This window comes from Cupressus sempervirens, chromosome 9 (assembly GCF_028749045.1).
Source record: "Cupressus sempervirens isolate cs-2001-9-10 chromosome 9, ASM2874904v1, whole genome shotgun sequence".
NCBI lineage: Eukaryota > Viridiplantae > Streptophyta > Pinopsida > Cupressales > Cupressaceae > Cupressus > Cupressus sempervirens.
The window spans coordinates 586,197,527-586,219,299 of record NC_143126.1 but is presented as its reverse complement, the minus strand read 5'-3'; the positions used below and the strand labels follow the sequence as shown (position 1 = coordinate 586,219,299).

The 21,773-nt window shown below is 34.6% G+C and overlaps 1 long non-coding RNA gene across 1 annotated transcript in view; it reads right to left on the bottom strand.

Annotated features, from left to right (window-relative positions):
• The window catches only part of LOC149540041 (uncharacterized), an 80,442-nt gene extending 62,350 nt beyond the window's left edge, over positions 1 to 18,092 (bottom strand). The window contains exon 1 of the long non-coding RNA XR_016355963.1: positions 17,803 to 18,092. This is a non-coding gene — a long non-coding RNA (uncharacterized LOC149540041). The remainder of the gene's footprint in view (positions 1 to 17,802) is intronic.
• Between the last annotated feature and the right edge of the window lie 3,681 nt (positions 18,093 to 21,773).

The window sequence follows — 21,773 nt, the reverse complement described above, 5'->3', positions numbered from 1 at the left end:
GCTTGGGCAGATGAGGGCAGTTGTGCAAGAGAAGGACCCCACATTAGCCTTCTACAATAATCACATTCGGCCTATTATTCAACGTAGATGGGACAAACTTAAAACACCCTTACACATGGCTGCATATGCATTGAATCCAAGGTGGTACATGACTAGGCCTGATAGAGTTACACAACTTCACAATGATGAGGTGATTTATATTATATAACACTTTAAGACTTAGATTCTTATCATTTTATAAATTAAAATCATTTACATTACTAGTATCTTGATTCTTCTATTTGCTAATAATTTGTACTTTTTAAATTTTTTCAGGTAAAGGAAGGGTTCTTCAAGTGCATAGATAGGATGTATGACCCTGAGACAGCAGCTAAGGTTCGCATTGAGTGGACCAAATTTGCTACTCTTAGGGGTTACAAACAAGCAGCAAAGGCGGATATCAAGACTATGGCACAAGAGGATCCCATTTTGTGGTGGTCAGCTTATGGACCGAAATCTACAACCACCACACTAGCTATTCGTTTGCTGTCCCAAGTACTTAGTTCCTCAACTTTTAACTTTTCATTGTTCATTGTTCAATGATCATTGTTCAACTTCTAATTCCCGAGTCTTACATTGGCCAATTATTTTTCATCTTAGGTTTCTAGTTCCTCAGCTTCTGAGAGGAATTGGTCTACATATAGCTTCATCCACTCTCTTAAGAGGAATAGACTTACCTTTCAAAGAGCAGAGAAGCTAGTGGTTGTATATAGTGTGTTGCGTATCAATGACTGCACCACAAGTGTGTACAAGGAAAGCCCAGCATCACGATGGGATGTAGAGCCTGAGAAGCCATCGCAGATTGATGAGGAGGATGCTTTAGATCCAGCCACAGGGATAGTTGGTGTTACCTTTTCAGCTCTTGATCTTGGAGAGACTGATAGTTCCAGTGGCGATGAGTTTCAACCTCCAGGGGATGATCATTGATCATTGATTTGGCATTTTGATTTGGACTCTTGGAGACTTGTAGTTTTTGTTTGCATTACATACTTATTTTGATATCATGATTCATGGTACATTATACTTATTGTAATCATCTTTATGTCATGAGTCATGACTCATATGATCATTGATTACTATTAGATAGTAGAATCTAGATACTCATACTATTGATCTGAAGACTGATATATAGACTAATATTTATTATTTTCTGATGTTCAATGTTCAATGTTCATTGTTTGTTTGTTATAACTTATTTGATCATGAATCATGAAGTTCTAGTTGAAAACTTCAGTGCAATGTTCAATGTTTAAGTTTTTTACATCTGTGTATCTTATATTGTATAATTGTAGTACATCTTTTCATAACTAACATTTTAAGTATCAAATATATAGTATATACACCCCTGCTCCCTCCGCCACCCCCCAATCCCCCGCCGCCATCCCCCCACCGTCCCCTCGCCATCCCCAAATCAAGGCCCCTCTGTCCCCCCGTCTCGGAAACTTGTCCCCCTGTCCCCCTGTCTCCCAGGGCAGTGTAACTATGCAAAATACCCAACTATAGTACCTCCCAAAACTGGTCTTAGTCAATGTGGTGCAGGGGCACCCAAGCAAGGGAATGCACACATGAGGACACAAAGCCTATTAGAAGACCAGAGGACACCTATTAGGGTCAAATGGGACATCTTGAGGCCACTCATGGCCCTATGTAATTGTAATGACCCTTACTAATAGGATCACTAAAACACTGATTCTTTGTACAATTGAATTTCGTCAAACACTTGGTATGTAATCTAAACTGTACTACTGAAGAAAATGAAACTGAATATGTACTATGGAAATTTTGTCAAACACTTGGCAAGCAAACTGATTTGTACTGTTAAAGTTTAATTTCGTACTCAAAAAATTGTTGTGCAACAAATCCATGGTAAACTGATGTAATAACAGTACCAATATATTTAAGTGTCCAATACAATTGCTAATTATAACTTCCAGATTCTGACAACTTTCAGACTTGCAATTGTTTGGCACTAAAAACTACTATAAGTATGCATTGTAAATAGACCTTATGGTTTGAATTGAACATTAATGTTTGTCACATATGATAGACTCAGATTTGCAATATGCAATGTAGATAATGATTGATTTCTATGAACTGTTACAGCAATGACTGACAAATACAAACCCTTATTACAAACTTTGACAATAATCTAGCAAATACAATAGAATTAGAAGAACCTAGAATTGCAATACAAGCACTGTAGACAAAATCCGAACTATATGTTGCACCCAAGAAAAATGTTCGTACACTACTGCTATGCCAGGTGTTACTGTAGCTCAGCACTGTAGCACTATCACTGTAGCTCGACACCGTAGCATTGTCACTGTTCACCATTCACTTTGCATATTAGTTTTTGACTTGCAGGAACCAAATAAACCCCTAGATTGTATATTGCAACAGCGTGGAGATTGATAGCTGAGAGGGATTTCGTCCTCGAAGCCTTAGGAAGATTATCTCCAAACTAAACAAGTAATTTCCTCAATCAACAAAAGCATCCTCAATGGAAGCTCTTCCACCTCTTTTCTTTTGTTCTCACAAAACCCATGCCTTCGTCTTGCCAATGTGGGATAAAACATAACTCCCTTATGTAACTTATGTCTCCAATGTATTATAAAATAAAGGGGACTCTTTTATTTAAATATTTCCCACCAACTATAGTCTAAGCATTAACAAAGATAAATATTTGAATTTAACTTTATAAAATGACTTTATTAATGCAAAATAAATCATATCAATAATAAATGAATCTTTTTCCCGATTTTAAACATTTACCATCGATATGTTGCTGCCATAGGATGTCCAATCATATCCAGAATGACTTACTATAAATAGTAAGTATGCCCAAAACTACCTCAAAACCCCTCAGAGACCCCTGCAACTGAAACTGTCTAGGTCAAATGGCCTCTAAGTCCCTTTGATGTCCTGGTTAGCCTATGGGACCATGGGGAAATAGGCTAACGACACATCATGCTATGAATGCTAGAAAGGGGACATTACAGTAATGAACAAACCAATAGAAGATGTATGAATCCTAAAGGTCCTAATAAGGACCTTAGGCACAAAGTGATGTAAGGGGAGTCAATAGCACCCACATGGGAATAAAATGGATTAAAATGGTCTTAGATAGGTTAGATTTACCTCTAAAAAAATTAATGAGTAATTTGAATAAGTTGTTAATCCAATAAGGGAAATCAATGTCTATGGACTTGTTATCTCGAAAAGTTGCACCCTTGACTGAATTCAAAAAATAGTCACTTCGAGAAACATGGAAACACTCCTGGGTAGTGGGTGTACGAGAAATAAGAGTGAATCTTCAGGTTCTAAGCCGGTTCCTTATGGATAATCACCTATTTGCTCTTCAGACAAAACTTAAAACTTGTGAGGAAAAGAGATAGAAGGAAAACAAAAAGAACTTATAAACTAGAAAGGTGATACACCAAAAGTGACAACATGACAGGTAACTGATCTCAATCTTGCAAGATTGTATCTTATAAGTGAACACTACTCTTTTATATAGGCTTGCATGAGTATTTCACAATCATTTCACAATCAGGTCCTGAAAATAATAGTTAATAAAAATAGACTTTTTAGTTAACAATATTGTGGATACAATCTATGACCTGCAAATAACATACACTTTTGTAAAGAGGTACTAGCTAGGACAAAGTAATGAAGAATAATAAATTCACAAATTATCTTTATCAATCATGCATTGAACACAAAGATACAGAAAGAAAAGGTTAAAACTGCAAAAAGACTTACTCCAAAAGATTCAGTCACTATATAGTTAATTTCCAAACTAAGTTACAAAAACCTGCAAAAGTATACCAAGAACAAAGATATGTCACAAAAGTTTACTTGCATAATTAGAACCCTTTACAAATGAGCCCAAAGCTCAATACTTATGCATTTTACAGCGAACTGCATCATAAATGCAAAACATCCACTCCTTGAGCAAGCTCAATCAAAAACGCACTTTTTTAGCCCCCTACAGAGAGACTTCAAAAGGGGAATAAGTGGCGCAAAAGTCATGGCTTGATAATATCATCATAAAGACCCCTTATAAATGTAATCTTATCCCCAAAAAGACCTCCAAAAGTCTCCAAAATGTAATAACTTCATTAACTAATAACTCTGCCAAAATATCTAGGCTTGACTTTTAAAGCTAAAGTAAATATCTTAATCTTTTATCACAATTAATTTAGTAATTCATTTATTTAGTTAATATTAAAATATTGATTAGATAAATGAATTATAAAAGCCTTTGATATTTATATCAGATTAATAATAATAATACCTAATCCATAATTCTTTATTTGTTTATTTATTTATAATATATATGATTATTGTATTAATGGTATTATTAAGTGATAAGTTAAATCACTCAATGACATTATTAATACCATTGATAACATATATTAAAAATAAATAAATTACAGACTATGTGATATTATTAATAAGTGATATAAGTACGAAAGATGAAAATATTTATTATATTATTTATTATTATTATTATTATTATCTTTTAAAATATTGATTAGATTAATGATATTATTAAAGTGACTCTTAAACCATCACTTAATAATCTCATTAAAATAATCAATACATAAAAAATAATAAATAGTATAATAAATATTTAAAAGTGATAGAATTAAAACACTCATTTTACCTTTGACAAGCCTAGGCAAGAATATTTGGCATTCCTGTAGTGTCCCGTTTCTAGCATTCATAGCATGATGTTGTCGTTAGCCTATTTCCCCACGGTCCCGTAGGCTAACCAGGACATTAAAGGGACTTAAAGGCCATTTGGCCTAGACAGTTTCAGTTGCAGGTCTTTCTGAGGGGTTTTGAGGCAACTTTGGGCATACTTACTATTTATAGTAAGTCATCTTGGATATAGTCGGACATCCAGTGGCAGTGATATGTCGATGGTAATTGTTTAAAATCGACAAGAAGACTTGTTTATCATTGATAACATTTGTTATGCATTGATAAAGCTATTTTAGAAAGTTAAGTTTAAATATTTAAATTTATTAATGCATAGACTATAGTTTGTGGGAAATATTTAAATAAAAAGAATCCCCTTTATTTTATAACACATTGGAGACATAAGTTACATAAAGGGAGTTATGTTATATCCCACATTGAGAAAACGAAGAATTGAGCTCTTGTGAGAACACTATAAAAGAAAAGGAAGAGCTTCTTTTTAGTATGCTTGGAAATATCAAAGAAATTGAAAAAAATTTCTGGAGATTATGTCTCAATAGTTTGAAAGACGAAATCCCTTCAAACTGAAAATCTTGATGCCATTGAAAGATATGGTCTTGAGATTCAACAGGGTAGCAATCTGAAAAAGTAGATACGAAAAAGCAATCTGAAAAAACGGAACCGAAAAAGCAGTCCAAAAAAGCGAAACCAAAAAAGTAGGCCGAAAAAACAGTCCGAAAAAGCGGAACCGAAAAAGCAGGCTGAAAAAGCAGTCCGAAAAAACAGTTCGAAAAAAGCAAATCGGAAAAGCAAAACAGAAGGGGCAGCATTGAAGAAAATTATTACAAACATCTACAACCAGGTTCCTTTATTAGTATTTTTTTTTGGGGTGTTATAAGTTTCAGCTGTAAGTGTGCATTATACCAGCATTATCATTTTGTAATCCATGTAAATGCCAAAAGTCTTGGCCATATTTCATGAGCATTGTATTAGAAATTTCATTGCAAATTAAGAAGATAATAGTTGCCGGTGTCATTTAAGAAATTCAATATCATTATTTATCAGCTAGTTAATTTGCATACCAACTGTTTGTAAAAATGTCAGTTGGCTGTAGGTATTCATTTCTCATGCTTAGATCATATATATGCACTGAATATTGTCAAAATTAGTAGCACACTCATGTTAGGTCATTGTGTAGTCCATTTGGAGCCTTCTAGCACAAGATTCTCATTGATGCAAATTGAAAAAGAGTCATTTAAAGCCAGCTGAAATACTATATCAGTCATACGTCCCTTGCATGTGAATTGTTCGATGAAATTCCTTGAGCTTTCATCAGCATTTTTTGAGAGCAGATTTGAGGAGGGTCATTACAGTGGTATTAGAGCTTGCTTGCAAAGTGTTTGACGAAATGTCAAACCACTGAAGTATAAAGACATTTGGTGTTTGAAGAAGTTATAACCTATTGGGGTTATTACAATTCCATATACCTTATAAAAGGTAAAGTTTTGAAAGATCATGTTTGGCATTCGTAAGGGACATCCATGGAATAGGAAAAGAAGACTTAGGAAATATTAAAGAAATTCTCTGAAAATGTCAACTAAAAGAGGAAGCTTCTAGGAGTGTATGAAAACCTAAAATGACATGGGTTTGTCGGAGCCTGTGTGATGACATTTTGTGGCTCGAATCTGGACCTTCTGGGCACTTTCCTATGATCTCACTGCTGCTGGAAACAAGTCATTCATTTCTTTCATTTTTTTACCTGTTGGGCCACTATAATGGAAGAAAATGAGGGTTTTTTTCATGAAAGAAAGGTGACCTTGCTGTGCATTTTCTGCCCCTTTTCTTCTGCCTTTTCTTTCAAATCTGTTCCTTTTCATTTGCTAGCTGCCATAGAAGGAAAAGAGAACAAGTCGCTGAAGCTTTTTTGGAGCTTTTGGGGTTCGAATCCAAGCATTTTCTGGGCACATTTTGGCTGCATCAGTAAATCCATTGTGGTATGACACTCCTCTCTTTAGTCTTTTCTATCTCACAAAATCTGGAAATGCTAGGCAAGGATGCTTTGAAAGAAATAAGAAAAACTTGTTTCCTTCCTTTGATTGAATTTTGCTGCACACATTTTACTATTTTTGTCTTGCATCATAGATTTTTTAGTGGATCTATCTATGCTCAAACCTGGAGCTTTGCATTTTAACATATTGCGATCTCACTATGTCTGGTAAAATTCATATAGCAAGATCTATACAGGCTGTAGCTTTTCTCCTTTGATATCCTGTCTCCATCTTTCACCATTGTTTCATTCTTGGTTTTGGAGATAACCTTATCAGTTGCCCTCTTTCATGGCAATATAATGGTTTGGCAATTTGACGTAACTTTTTGCAGTCATGGAGGAAAATACTAAAAACTTTGTGCCTTGCTCTTGGACAATGTTGAATGATTGCATTATTTGTTGTTGGCAAGATACACCTCTCTTTCTCATGCTTTTATGTTTCCAGAACTGTATATATACTCTGCCATTCTTTGCATATACTTGCATGCTTCATGATGTTTGTCAATGTTTTCCATGTTTTGTAGCAATTACTCTCCTCTAATTATCATAAAAATAATTACTTGTTTTGTAGACTTAGAAGTGCTGAAAACAATATTATTATAGCAGCATATTATTGGTTCAAAGATCTGATTTTTGAGATGTGAATACCTTTAATGACACAGAATGTTATTTGCATCAGCACTATTAGAGCTTTTGTAGCACAATCCATACTTTGTAATTTTTGAATATCCTTTGCTACTTGTGTGTGATCATAAACAACCTGATTTGGAACATCTGCCTGCAAGTGGATTTGGTTGCTGCATTTTCTATATGCTCCGATTAGTTATCAAATTTGGAGCCTTGGTCATTTTAGATTTGTATGTGTCTCTTTGTCTCTATTAAAGGCTGAGCTTTAACCCTTGTCTGCTATCATAACCATATGTTTAGACAATGAACCTTACTAATGACGTTATTTGAGTCACAGTTATATTTCTCCTTCCATTTAGATCAGCAACTTTAAATGTTATTGTCAACTGCAACAATCATACTTTCTAATATTCATTTTGAAACTTTCCTTATTTACCCTATGCATTTTTTAGCTTATTTTGTGACTGTAGCTCTATTATGTAGATCTGAAAGATATCTAACACATTATCGAATATTAATTACCCAAGGATAGAAACTTAAATGCATTTCTGAATTGTTTCATCTACCTATTGATAACTTTCCATTTCATGTATATACATTGCTGGTCATTTTCTGAATGTGTTCTCCACTTACTTGTGTATCTATCTTTGTATCTTTGGATGTATAAAACAGCTCTTGTATGCATATATGGTATCCTCTTTTAACTCTACTTTTACTTTGCCCCTTCTTGTCTTTGTTCTTAGATGGTCCTGAAGCTGTACTCATCACGGTTCTTGGTTACTTCTGAATGCTATCTTCTCTGTTGTATATATGTAGAAGCCTAAAATTGAGCAGCTTCATATGTCTTGTTTCTAATGAGTACGCCAATCTCAATAACCCTTGTGGAAGCCTACTGTTATATCTGCGTATCTGTTAGAAACAGGATGTTACACAGTGAACAAACACGTTAGTAATAAAGAGTTTTGATATGATTGCTTGCTTCCTTTACTATTGGTATGTGTTCTTATTTCATGAAAATGCGTAGCATCTTAAGAATATGAAAGTGATGGAAAGGTGAGACACTATCTTTTCCTAGATCCATTGGATCTAACATTTTCCCTCTTATCATGCAGGATTTAGAAGCTTGGAGGGAATGTGATGCAGGACAGCAATCAGCATGTGTAGAAATTTAGTAACAGGACTGACTCAATGTAGAGAAAAGAAGATGCTATGGCAGGCTTTAATTGGGTGTCGGAGATTTTGATGGATGAATTGGTTATGCTAGGTGGTAATTTCAATGCAATTCTCTATCCAGAGGAGAAAAGAGGTGGTAGAGGGTGGAGGTCTGTTAGTCAAGATGATTTCACAAATTTTGTTCTGGGGAATGGGCTAGTTGATATTCCCTACAAGAAGGGGGAGTTTACTTGGACTAACAAAAGACCGGGAGTTGTTACAAATTCTTGTTGGCTGGTGATTGGGCTAATGTAAAATGGACAGTAAAAAGAAAAGATGAAAATATGGAATAGAGAATCCTTTTAGAATATCTCTAAAAAGAAATTGGATTTGCAAGTCTTTAAAAAAGTTACATGAAAAGGCTATAAGGCAAGGAATGGACGAGGATGATTTTCCAGAAGAAAAAATGTTGAGTAAAGAATATGATGAGATTTTAGCAAGGGAAGAAGTCTTCTGGAGACAAAAATCGCGAGAAACATGGCTCAATGAGGGCGACAGAAATACAAAATTAAAATCATAACTCTATCAAAGTGAGGTATGCTCACAATAAGATTTTCTCCATTGAAACTATTGAAGGAGAGTTATTTATGGAGGAGAGGTTGGTAAATGAGTTAGTTGTATCCTTTTTCCAAAGGAAAGGGACAAAAGAACAAGGAGAGGCAGTGGATACTGATAGAGTGCTTGCATGTATACCAAAAAAATTACTTTTAAACATAATAAGATGTTGCCTGCAGAAGTTTCAATGGAGGAAGTGCTTGAAGCTGTGAAAGGGCTTGGAAGGAATAAAAGCCCCGATCTTGACGGGCTTCCTACTAGGGTTTTTAGAACCTTCTAGGATTTGTTTGTATAGGAAGCCTTGGAAGTGGTGGAAGAATCTAGAAAGGGAAGGTATAAAGGATTTGAATAATACATTTATAGCTTTAGTGCCAAAGAAGGATGCTATCAAAAATTTTGAAGACTAGACCAATTACACTATGCAATACTGTGTATAAGAAATTACAAAAGTTATTACAGATAAATTGAAGAGAGTACTTAATGAGGTTATTGTTAAGGCTAAAATTTGCACCCTGATAAACTAAAAAAGTTTAACAACCTTGCCTAACATGGTATTCATTTCTACATGTAGGAAATGCGTAACTAGAAATGAAACCTCCGGATTCTAGGTAGGTTTCTATTGGATGATCAATGATAACTCTTCAAGAACAATCTATAAAAGGATTTTGGAGAAAAAGAAAGAAAAACTATGCAACTAATAGCCTTCTAAACGAAAGAAATTTAATGAAAACTTGTGTTAACAGGTGATGCACCAGAAAATACTGACAAAAAACACATGAATAACTTCACTCTGGAATATTTTCTCCATGACTTAAAACACTTCTACCTTGTAAAGGTTTGCATAAATATTTCACAATGAGGTTTTTGAAAGAAAAGCTAAGGAAACAATATTATCTCACTTAACAGTCCTAAGAAATAACACACAATGTAACCTGCAAACAAACTTACACTCCTGCAATTTGGTAAGGGTTGAGACAGAAACAAAGGAGTCCTAAAACTCACAGATTTATCTTATCAATCAATCAAACTTTTACACAAAACCACAAAGAAAGGAAAAGGCTCATAATCAATCTAAAGAAAATTACTCCAAAATTGCTCCAATTCATATATCTGTTCAGAAAAATAGAGTTACAAAAGACACAAAAAATATCTTAAGGACACCAAAAAATATGTCACAAAATCCCTTTTTTGCATATTCAGAACTCCCTCAAAAATCAGAGTTCAAAACACTAAATACAAACCCCTTAGGGTCGAATCCATGAAAAGTGCCTCTGAAATAGGAGTGATAACCACTGAAAATGAAGATTCACTACCCCATGAACTCCACTAAGTCATAATGAAACCAATGACTCATGTTTAACCGCCCTAAAAATACTCAAAAAGGTCATAAAGACACTCAAACTGCCAGGACAAGGTCAAAATTCGACCCACAGTCCTGAAATGACTCAAAAATCCCCTAGATATTCTCTCCATGACTTTAAATGATAGTACTAAGTCTTTGAAAACAATAACTCCTAAGACTTAGTATTTTAAAAACATGTCACTCATATCTATGAATAAGTCCATCACTCTATTTGGCATGAAAAATAACAAAACATTAAATGGTTTATAATGGTACCATTAATATTTGCTTTTACAAAGAAAACCTATACAAGATATAAAAAGATTTATCAACTTGGTTTATTAACCTATGAATAAAGTGATGACACCTAAGTTCATTACTTCAAAACCCGACAACACACCTTCAATTTAATCTTGACAAATAAGAATATCCCCATCTTAATCTCGCGGACTTCAAAACTCATGAAATCTGATTTGGGGCAATATACATTGGCAATTATACTTGGAATTCATTTCATTTTTATCATGAGGGTTTTCTCGAAACATGAAGCGCAACCAGCTAGGGTTAGGAGAAAAAATTGCAATCATCTCACGATTTTATGAGCACACTTTGGTGTTTAGGCCGCCACTCTTTGAAGAAAATTTTACCCTGTTAGCCTCTACAATGATCTCTCGAAGCATTGTTCTTCATCTTTTGCCCTGTTGTGGCAAGATTTGGAGCAATTTGGTGTTTAGGCCGCCACTGTACAAGCTGTGACTGCAATACGAAACTTGGAGCAAGCCGCCATGTTTTTTACTTTTTCTATTCTTCTTTTCTGGCTTGGACATTTGAATTTGAATGGCAATGTTGGGTTTCCTTGCTTCCAATGCGTGGTTGTGTATTGATGGTAACTACTACTTTTTCCTTTGGTCAACATGAAAGGAAAACTCCTTGCGACATAAAGCTTCAGCTGCTCTTAAGATATTTTTGAACACCATCATTTAAATACGTATTGTTTTCATCTATTGTTCATTTGAATGTTAGGATCTAGGGTTTTTCTTCGAAGACCGCCATTACACGGGTTCCTATGCATTTCTTGAGGCCGCTACTACCTTCAAAAGGTGAAAACCTTGTACATTTCTTTGCATTTTTATATTGTATTACTTGGAGAGCTTGCAGCTAGGGTTTGACAGCCACCATGGTTTTGTTGTTTGATTCATTTCTTGGCTGGAATTTTAAGATACTCCTGTAGTTATCTTTTGAGGCCGTCGTAATTGGATTCAACTCACACTTGTTGATGCCTTCAACTTTTATTGCTGCCATCTGATGGGTAAGAATGATTCACGCCATGTTTTGAGTTTCTGATCTACTGCTGTATTCTGGGCACATTTTGTAATGTCCCTATTTTCAAGATGAATTTCAATAATAATAGAGTTATAAGATTAAATAAATAAATAAATAAAATTATAATTATATTGATAATGTAAAATAACTAATAATACCTTATAGAATATTATTATCCAAATTATTATATTTATAATGAAAGATATAAATACTAATTAGTATAATATAAACAAATATAATGTTACCATTTATTTTTAAATAACCTGAATCATATTTTAATTAAGAGTGATGATAATATAATCATGGTATATATTGTCATCAAGAGTGTATATTCTAATGTACATCATATATTAAACATGGACATTTAATACAAAATACTAATTGTAAGAATATATTATTGTATGGAAGTGATTAAAAATATAACCTAAATATTATATATAATTATATTAAGTATCAAAATACAACAATTATATAATCAACTTTCTAAAGGTCACATCCATTCTATCATACAAGTATATAGACAAAAGATTTGATGGGAACAGGAAAAAGGAGGAGCAGGGAATAGAAAGTAAGGGAACAAGGAAGATGTGAGGAGCATATACCATTCACAGCAACATAAACAATGCCACGCAGATTCCTGCCGACCGAGAGTCCTGTGCCACGTCAAGAAAAAAAAAGATGGGGAGGGATGATACAAACTCACTCAATGATAGTAAAGGAGGCGGTCAGAGGATAGACATCGGGCACTATATTCTTTCAATAACAAGAAGCGATGCATCATTCGAATGTGATAAGATAGCATAAGGATCAAAATCCAAATCATTGAACAATACAGTTCTACAGAGCACTTAGCACACTGCGGGGGATTATATTCTTCAGCATGTACAAGAGGGCATATACAAACAAGTAACAGTATATATCAATGCATCATCAAAGTCTGAAATCCACGCTAAATTCAGTAGCGGATAAGTGAGGTAGAAAGCTACTAAAGAAAGGATATCACAGCACTAAGTACGGAGTTCTAATTATAGCTGATAGAAACAAGGAGGAGAAGAGGACTAGTAATTGATACCCGACATAGTCAGATTGGTAGAAGTCACATGCAAGCAGCAAATAGAAGTTGATACCCACTATTTGGTCTAGCATTTGAACAAAATATAGAAGATGGTAATTATAGAACCAAAGATCACAATTGAACGTCGTCATTGTTACTAGAGCCACATCACCGTTAAAGGGAAGTAGTGAGATATACAAGCATTCTAATGGAATAAGAAAGGATAGCAAATATGAGCAGCGAAACTTAGATCATTCTAATCAGAGTTCAAAGATAGATTATAGACTATGGAAGGAGTTTACAAACATCAAAGAAAATAAGATGATATTGATTTGAATAATCATCCAACCTAAATGAACACTAGTCAAGAAACATCTTTTATATACGATTTGCCTCAATGGGAAAGAACAATGTCTGAGAACCAACCAGGGATCATATTGTTATAAAAACATTGTAAAGGATTAGGAAGACTAATCAATGTTATCAGTGTTCAATCATTAGAAATATAGAGGCATACCAGTAGAGATTGGTTCGAGATTATATATGGTTACAAATGATGCCAACAACATTTAAGGAAATTACTTGACAATATGTTTCAATAGTAAAACATTGAGAAATAAAGGAAAACTCCCAAAATAAATTCTAATTTCTTATGGTAAGAAACTATAGGAAGGACAAAAGGGTGATATAGGCGGGTTTGTAAGTAAATTGTTTGATCAAATATCTTGGGATTAAAAGAGATTATTAAATGCAAAGAAGAGATATTACGATATATGATCAATAGAAAGAAGACTGTGTAGTTGAACTTAAAGAAATCAGTCCCAAATAGCACTGCATCTGACTGGGGACATTACACATTTGTTTGCTTGAGCCGCCATAGTTTTGTTAATACTATTGCAGATTCATGTAGAAATGTGTGTTTACATACCACCGTATGGTTTCTTGGAGAATATCTGTCATTTGTGACTTCATTTCCTGTAGATACAAGGATTTCTCTGAATTTCTGGTCACATTATAATTTGCTTTCCATATTTGAGGGTTTGCTCTATTAGTTCCTATGTCACAGGGTTCGCCGAATTTTCGGCTCAAGGTTCAAAATTCGGCGAACCCATAAAAAATGTAAAAAATTCGTTCAAGTTCGTTAATAAATTCGTTTGGAACTGGTTTCTTGTTGTTTTGCATGAATTCATTTAATATTCAGGTGTTTTTAAGGGTTTTTTTTGCCCAAAAAAAGGATAAATTAATGCCATTCATCGGCTAAAAATATAACAGCCTGAATCGCGGAAGGACAAACTGATGGTTTCTAAAGGTTGCAGAAGGGCAAACTCATGGCGCTTAAGGTCGCACCCGAAGATTTTGTTGTCTGAGATTGAAGGTCGCATCTGCGATCTCCTCCATTTTCATCTCCTGCCCATTTTTGTCCACTGATTGCACCTTTGCCACTGCGTTTGCATTTATGCTTGGGTCTACATTTGGTTGCCTAATATAAAATTATGATAATTAGTGTTATTTTTATTATTAGGTTTGGATGTTGGCTATTATTGTTACCAAACATTTTAAATCTAAATGTTATTATTATTACTATTATTATAAGATTATTATAGTAAATGTTGTTTTTATTATTAGGTTTCATTATTTTATAAGACTATAAAATATATATATATATATATATATATGAATGTTATTTTATTATTTTTTATCAACAATTCAAAATAAATATATTGTAGGGAAACATTTGCAAGTGCATATTTTATGTATATTTATTTATTTTTATGTACTTTATTAATGTTTTCTATGTTTATATATGATTATTACTTTATTTATTATTATTATTTTTTGATTTTTATTTTTTGTAATGTTATAGTTTTATTTTATTAGTTAAGATAATATTTTATTATCATTTTATTTTGTTAGTAAAGAAGTAGAAAGATATTTATATAATTTTTTTAATTACATAAGGCGAATTTAATATCGAATTTTTTTCGATTTTTTTGACTTGTCGAACTTCATCCAAACTTCATAGTTGTCGAACTCGAACTCGAACCTTGTGACTTAGGTTAGTTCCATCAGGGAATATGTAATTGCAAGCCACCCATTGTTTTTTCCTTTCTTGCTGTGTATAGAATGAAGTTTCCTTAAAGCCATCATTTGAATGCTTGCTGCTGTTATTTTGATGGTTTGGAGCCGACTTTCTGTCATTTTGGATTTGTATCTGCATTTTACTGGAGCAACTAGGTCTTTTATCCGCCATGGTTGATATTATGAGCTGCTCCTGTGATATTCTGAGTGCATTTTTTCTTGAGCCGTCATGAAAAATTCCTGTTCAGCTATTATTTCATGGAATACTACCATTTTCTGCATATAACTTGGATATTTTTAGATGATTACATGCTTAGGGTTTCTAAAATGTACTTTCTGTTGCCTCTTTCTTTGTACAATTTGATATCTAATTTGTACTTTTACCCTACTGTTTGGAACCTTGAGGTTTGTATTTGCTTGCTTACCATAAATTACCCTTGCCGTCATGACTGGAATACTGAGATTTTATTGCTACTGTGCATTTTTGGAATAATATTGGGACTCCTGTAGCATTTAAACTTCAGAGTTTGGATTTTTATTTGGTCTACTGCTGATATTCCTGTGAATGCAAAGATTGTTCTTGCGGATTTTCTGCGTACTTTCTGACCCTGATGTAAATGATGGAAATCATGAACTTTGAATAATCTCATTTGCTGTATGCTTATATGATATCAAATTCTTCTAGAACTCTCTTGTTTCAGATAAAATACAGTTATTTCCCTTTTAAATACTGTTAGAGGCAAACTGTTTCATGTGCTTCTAATATATGTATGCAATTCATGATTTCCTGCAGATGAATTCTTTCTGGATCTTTGCTTGCAGCTACGATAAAGTATTCATTGTTTCACATATGCCTTTCTTTGAGAAAACATCTGACTAGAATTTGCTGACAGTATTTTCTTTAATGGCTAAGTCTAAAGAAATCTGGATGTCTTGCTCTGTTTGATACTCGGTGTTATTCTTTCTGCAAAAATACAGCATATATATCATTTATAAGGCAAATATTTATGAGGTTCGAGCACGGGCTCGTGACACCCATAAACCATTTTCTGTGACTCTGCATTCATAATTATAGCACCTATTTCTTATGAACTTAACATACTTGTACTTGATTATAATGAAAGGTTTCACATCTAAAATAATAAGTCTCTTTAACATTATATTTTTCTGCTTTTTCCTCACTTGAGCACTGAGAATGTACTTTACTATCTTTGATATGTACTCAAATAGGGAAAGACAGTACATGTGTGGGATGACTGGTTATAGGTATTCAGTCATTGCTTACTTCTTTCGAGATCTAACCCCACTTTTTTCCTTATGCAGGGAAATGAAGACCGGAACTTGGCAGATCAGGAGCTGGAACAGGAACATCATCATGGATCACTTAACCAGTCAAAAGCTGAAAAGGCAATGACTGGTTACCTCTAAACCTACCTTCATATGTTTTTTTTTTTTTTAAATATTCTGAATATGTATGAAAAGCAGTAGTTAAACTCACACCTTGTGTGAGATGTTTCACTTTCAGCATTTCAATTCATTTCACTCTTCTCTAAATATCAGTTGTATATTTGAAAAATGAATAGTACAAGGACATTTCTATTCCTTTGTAAATATCAAATGAAAAGTGTTTTTCAACAAATACAAATTCGAAATTTCAGAACTGAATTTTAACATGAGTTAAGATTAAGTAACAGTTATTTATATGGAGCAGAGTACTTTTTCTCCTAGTAGATCCATTTATCAAGGAGTGATTATAGCGCATGGAATGATTCCCACAATAATATTGAAGAAGCTAGAGAGAATGATGGTGAAATTAGATATTAAGCTTATGATGAGGTTGATAGAGAGTTTTTGCTGAAGGTGCTGGAGAAAATTGGGTTTGACCTTAGATAAATAAAAGGATGAAGAGTTGTATTTCAACAGCGCACTTCTCATTCCTGATAAATAGAAGCCCTCAAGGACTTTTTGAAACAGGGAAAGGGTTCAGGCAAGGGGACCCTCTCTCCCTCTTTCTTTTTATTATTTTGGAAGAGGTGTTGGGTAGATTTATCTTTAAAAGAAGAAGGGATGGGCAATGGAAAGGAGTGAAGGTGGCTAAAGGGGTGGATGATGTCTTTCATCTATAGTTTGTGGATGGCACCTTTCTAACAAGTGAAGCCTTTAAAAGGGAGACTAGAGTGATGAAACGAACTCTTGATTTACATGGTAAAGCTCCAAGGAAGAAAATTAATTAGAATAAACGCGATTCGGCGATTCGATTCAAGCCAAACGATTTTTTGTGAATCGGTGAATCGAATCAGCGATAAAGGGTTTATGAAATAAGTTACTCACTAAATTTCAAGGGTTTTTTAAATTTTCCGATTCATGGCCGATTCACGATTTGATTCGGCCTTGCCGATTCCGATCCGATTCCGATTCTTGTTACTTTGTTTAATGGTAAATTAAACTAGGTGCAATGTTACAACATTACAATTAGAAATAAAAGAGATCATTCCTAGAGTTTCTTGAGAGTGGACCCTCCTTGACGTTCATGCAGAAATCATCTACTATGGTCCTTTGAAATTGTCACTATATTATCATATTATTCAACTAAATTTGATCATAGTTTTTTAGAATCTCTACATTCTAATTATGCACAAATAAATCATTTAATCAATAATGCTTTAAAGTTTGTCGAATCGAACATGGCTAAAAGCTAAACTCAACTTGAAATTGTAAAAGGTATACCAAAAATGAGAAACCAAATCAATCGAAAAGAAAAGTAGTTGGGAGCACGTTGAATTCAACAAACAATTTGCAAATAAACATTTGTCATACCTACTAAACGTGAGAATGTCTGATGTCCCACTGTTATGAATTCGCACTTGTAGCAATGAGCTTTTTCCTATAGGGAGTTGCATTCTTCTCAAGCATTTCATGATCCAAGAGTCATGTGAGTCTAAAGAAGGCAAATAAAATAACAAATCAATATTACATAATCTGGATAACTATTTCTAAATTATGTGCTTTATTTCGTTTATCGATAATAAAATGACTAAATAATCATTATACCAGATTCAGCAATAAAGTAAAGCATGGATTCAAAATTAATAGATACAACCGATACTCATCTCTTTGCAATCAAGAATCCATGAGATAGATGTCCTCCTCGTGGAAGGTCAAAACCCTTCGTGTAAGGCAACAATTTAGGGAATAACACATTGAGCTCTACCTATCAAAGTTATCACAAAAGAACTTCACCAATGAAGGTTCAAATTTAAGTTATTTAAATGGTATGTACAAATAGATGTGTAGGTATTTAAATTAGGTACCTTGGCATGAGGACAACATCAATCTTTTGAAATTCTACAAGTTAATTAATTTCCATAAAATTTGGGTATACTACTAACAAGAGTTGTAGATAAGACACAATATCATAATTTGGTACAAAAAGTGTAAGCCCGTGGTACGAGATTTATCTTTGACACAACAAGAAATTGTTAGAATAGAGATTATAAAGAAATACAAGAAGACAATTTCCCATATATCTTGAAAAAGGACGCTCCACTCTGTCTATGCAGAAATGATTTTCAATAGATATTCCTTAAAAATGTAACAATATTATGTTTCAAAACCATTCAATCTCAAGCTATTATCTCTAAACAACTTCCTCAAAAACTATTTCAAATTACCGAACTATATCACCTACCAAAACTGATTGTAGTCAACGTCCTTAGGATTGTATACCGGCACCAGCAATTGGAGCTTTTTCCAAAACATCATAGCAATCTTGTCATTCCTCTCATAGAAAATGAATCATGCAACCAAAACAAAATAAATACAAGAAAAAATCAATATCAGTCAAATCAAAACAAATATTCTAAAATACTAAACTATATTGCACTTAATATTTACAATTTTAAAAAATGAACACAACTAGGGATTCTTTCGTAAACTACGTAATGGATTCAATGTAAAAAGATGTAGAATCTACTTGTCTCATTGCAGTCAGGAATGACTGAGCAAGCCACCCTCCATGTGACACCCAACAACCAAAGTAGAAAAATCCCAAGAACTCCTATCACTTCTCCATCTACAAAATCCTGTATATGTAGAATGAAATAAAACTCTTGGCACTGTTTTGGAGACTTCCCTCAGTCAAGTCCATGCTTTGGTGATTCCGCCTCCACAACAGCTAGATGGATAGTCGAGATAATCTATGATACGTGACCAAAAATACCATTGATAAAGGATAAAGGATAAGAATATTGTAAGATTATGATCAAGAAGCTATCATATCCTATCAAAATATGAAAGAAATGGTATAACTTACTCCCCTTTAAATCCGCTAAGCATAACCCCAATGGAGTGGTGAGGTGAGGTGATTACTATGACCAAATTGTAAAGCTGTAACTATCAAGATGGGTTCTAGAAATTATCCGGTATCCAAGAGTAGGTTAGAAACTTCAAAGTGTATGGAGGAAAAGGAAAAGAGCATCAAGAAGATCAAATGATGTGAAAGTTTGAAGGCTGATTATAAATGTCGGTGGGTGAGGGAGGACAAAAAATAAAGGAGGACTCTAAGAGATCAAAACTACAGCGTAGTTAATAGGATGTTCTGTTGAAGACATGTTGAGCAGCCAAGCACATGTGCACACCAGGAGGCTTCAAGAGGATAAACAGGTCAAAACTTATGCCATGAGCCAAAATCATTAATGTCGTTTGAACGTGTTTTGAGTCATAGTAGGCCACTATGTGAAACTATGTTATTCATTTGTAACAAGTTGCCAATTTGAGCAACAAGGTGTTGAGGAGGTCTACGGAGTCAAATTTGTAAAACAACCATGAAAGTGCTCGTGTATTGTAAAGGGTCACAAATTGTCCATTTTGATATGTTAAAAAGTGTTCACAAACAATTATAAGGTCAATCATGTCAAAAATGTTAAAATGCATAAAAAGTTGCAAAAAGGACAACATTGCAAGTTGCACACAAAGATGATAATAGGTATTTGGTCGACCCGAAGGATGGCAAGATGCACACAAAGTTGCTATAGGTGTTTGGTCTATCCAAGGTATGGTTAAACAATTTGTAACTAGTCATAGGTTATATAAAATGGAATGACATGGATGGGATGAGGCATGGAGATCTATTTGGGGTGTGAAAACAAGAATGAGCAAAGATGCCTCTGACAACCCTTTCATTTCCTGTAGGATACCGTAAGGACTGTCATGTGTTGGATTGCAAAGATCCATTTGGGAGTTTACAAGTGAGGAATGGAGTACTCCATCTATAGTCTCTTTAATGTATTCATATTAAGTTTTAGTGAACATTTTGTGTATTAGAATGCAGATTATGTAAATCTTCCAATGACAGTCACATTTTCTCACAATTAACAATGCATGAACACTGGTAAATGGATAGTGCATCTAGATAGCAATTGGAACATGTCATATTATGAGTTAACAATCGTTTCAAAAAGCTTTGGGAATATGTAGTGATTTGTGATAGAAGAGCCATGCTTTTCTCTAAAATATGTTGTAAAACCCTTAGTAACTAACTTGTGTTCAGCCTGTAGGTGAACAAGAAAGAAACATATAATAACTTATCAAAGTAAAACACTATTCATTAATCAAATGCTTCTGTACATAACAGTAATGTTTCATACAATGATGCCAAATACATAAGTGAAAGCCACATTTATAATATTTGATACGGTGCTCGTAAAACGACACGACCGTGTCCGTACTAATAACTGTTTAACTACCCAATTTGTCGGACATCATCCCCCCTAAAAGAAAAGTCATCTCCTAGCAACTCAAAACTAACAAAATTAGTAGGCAACATACAAACATAAAAACAACGTAGACTAAGGAGGTTGCGTCCCTGAAGTGTTAGAAAATTGGCACAACTCATAAACTTGCTCAATGCGTATTTGCAAGTCCTTCTACGTCTGTGTGTTAACTTCCACTGCTTCCTTCAAGAGAAGTGTTGCCACCACGGTCTAAGCCTAGGCTGCCTGCAATCCTTGTTCAGCCTTTTCCTTGTCTCACAAGAGCACTGCTCACTCGGCTGCCCATGCTACCTATTCGCTAACCAATTCAACAGTTAGCTTCTCTTGAGCTTCTATCTCGACTGCCCTAGACCTCACAGCAGCAACCCTCTTTGCGCGTTGATGAGCATAGTAGACGTCTTTATACGCCCCTACTATCTCATATGCAAGCTTCTCCATAGCAATGTTGCATGGTCCCAACTCAGGCTCTATGGCCCAATCAACCAACATCTATAGTGTTTCCACGGGTAGCCATCCTCTGGCCTCAAAACAAGAGCGAAAATGCTCAAGACAGATCCCCTGAATATTGGCTCAGACCAACTACAACTCCCTCCTATGGGTCAAAGCCTAATGCCCAACAATTTGACATCTCTCCAGCACAACCTCCATGGCTTTGATACATGCCCTACATCTCTCCTCATCTGACACATAATTCACTCTATCCTTAGTTCCGGCATCCTACTCCATATCTATATTCATCTTTGCCTCTTCTGTGTTAGCCACGTCCACATCCTGTATGGCCTCCTCATCTTCGGGCGCATCCTCGGACTGTGGTACTCCCGACTACTGTAGCGCTAGAATGGCAACTACTCTTGGGGATACCTCTCTCCCTCCCTCGGTCACTGAATGGAAGAACCAACCTCTGCAAGAATGAGTGGAAACTACTGTCCCAAGAATACACTGACTCGATCCATCACCTCAACCTTCTCTGGTTGTGTTGTCTACAGTTGTGCAATCGGGGTCATTCCAACACTCTCG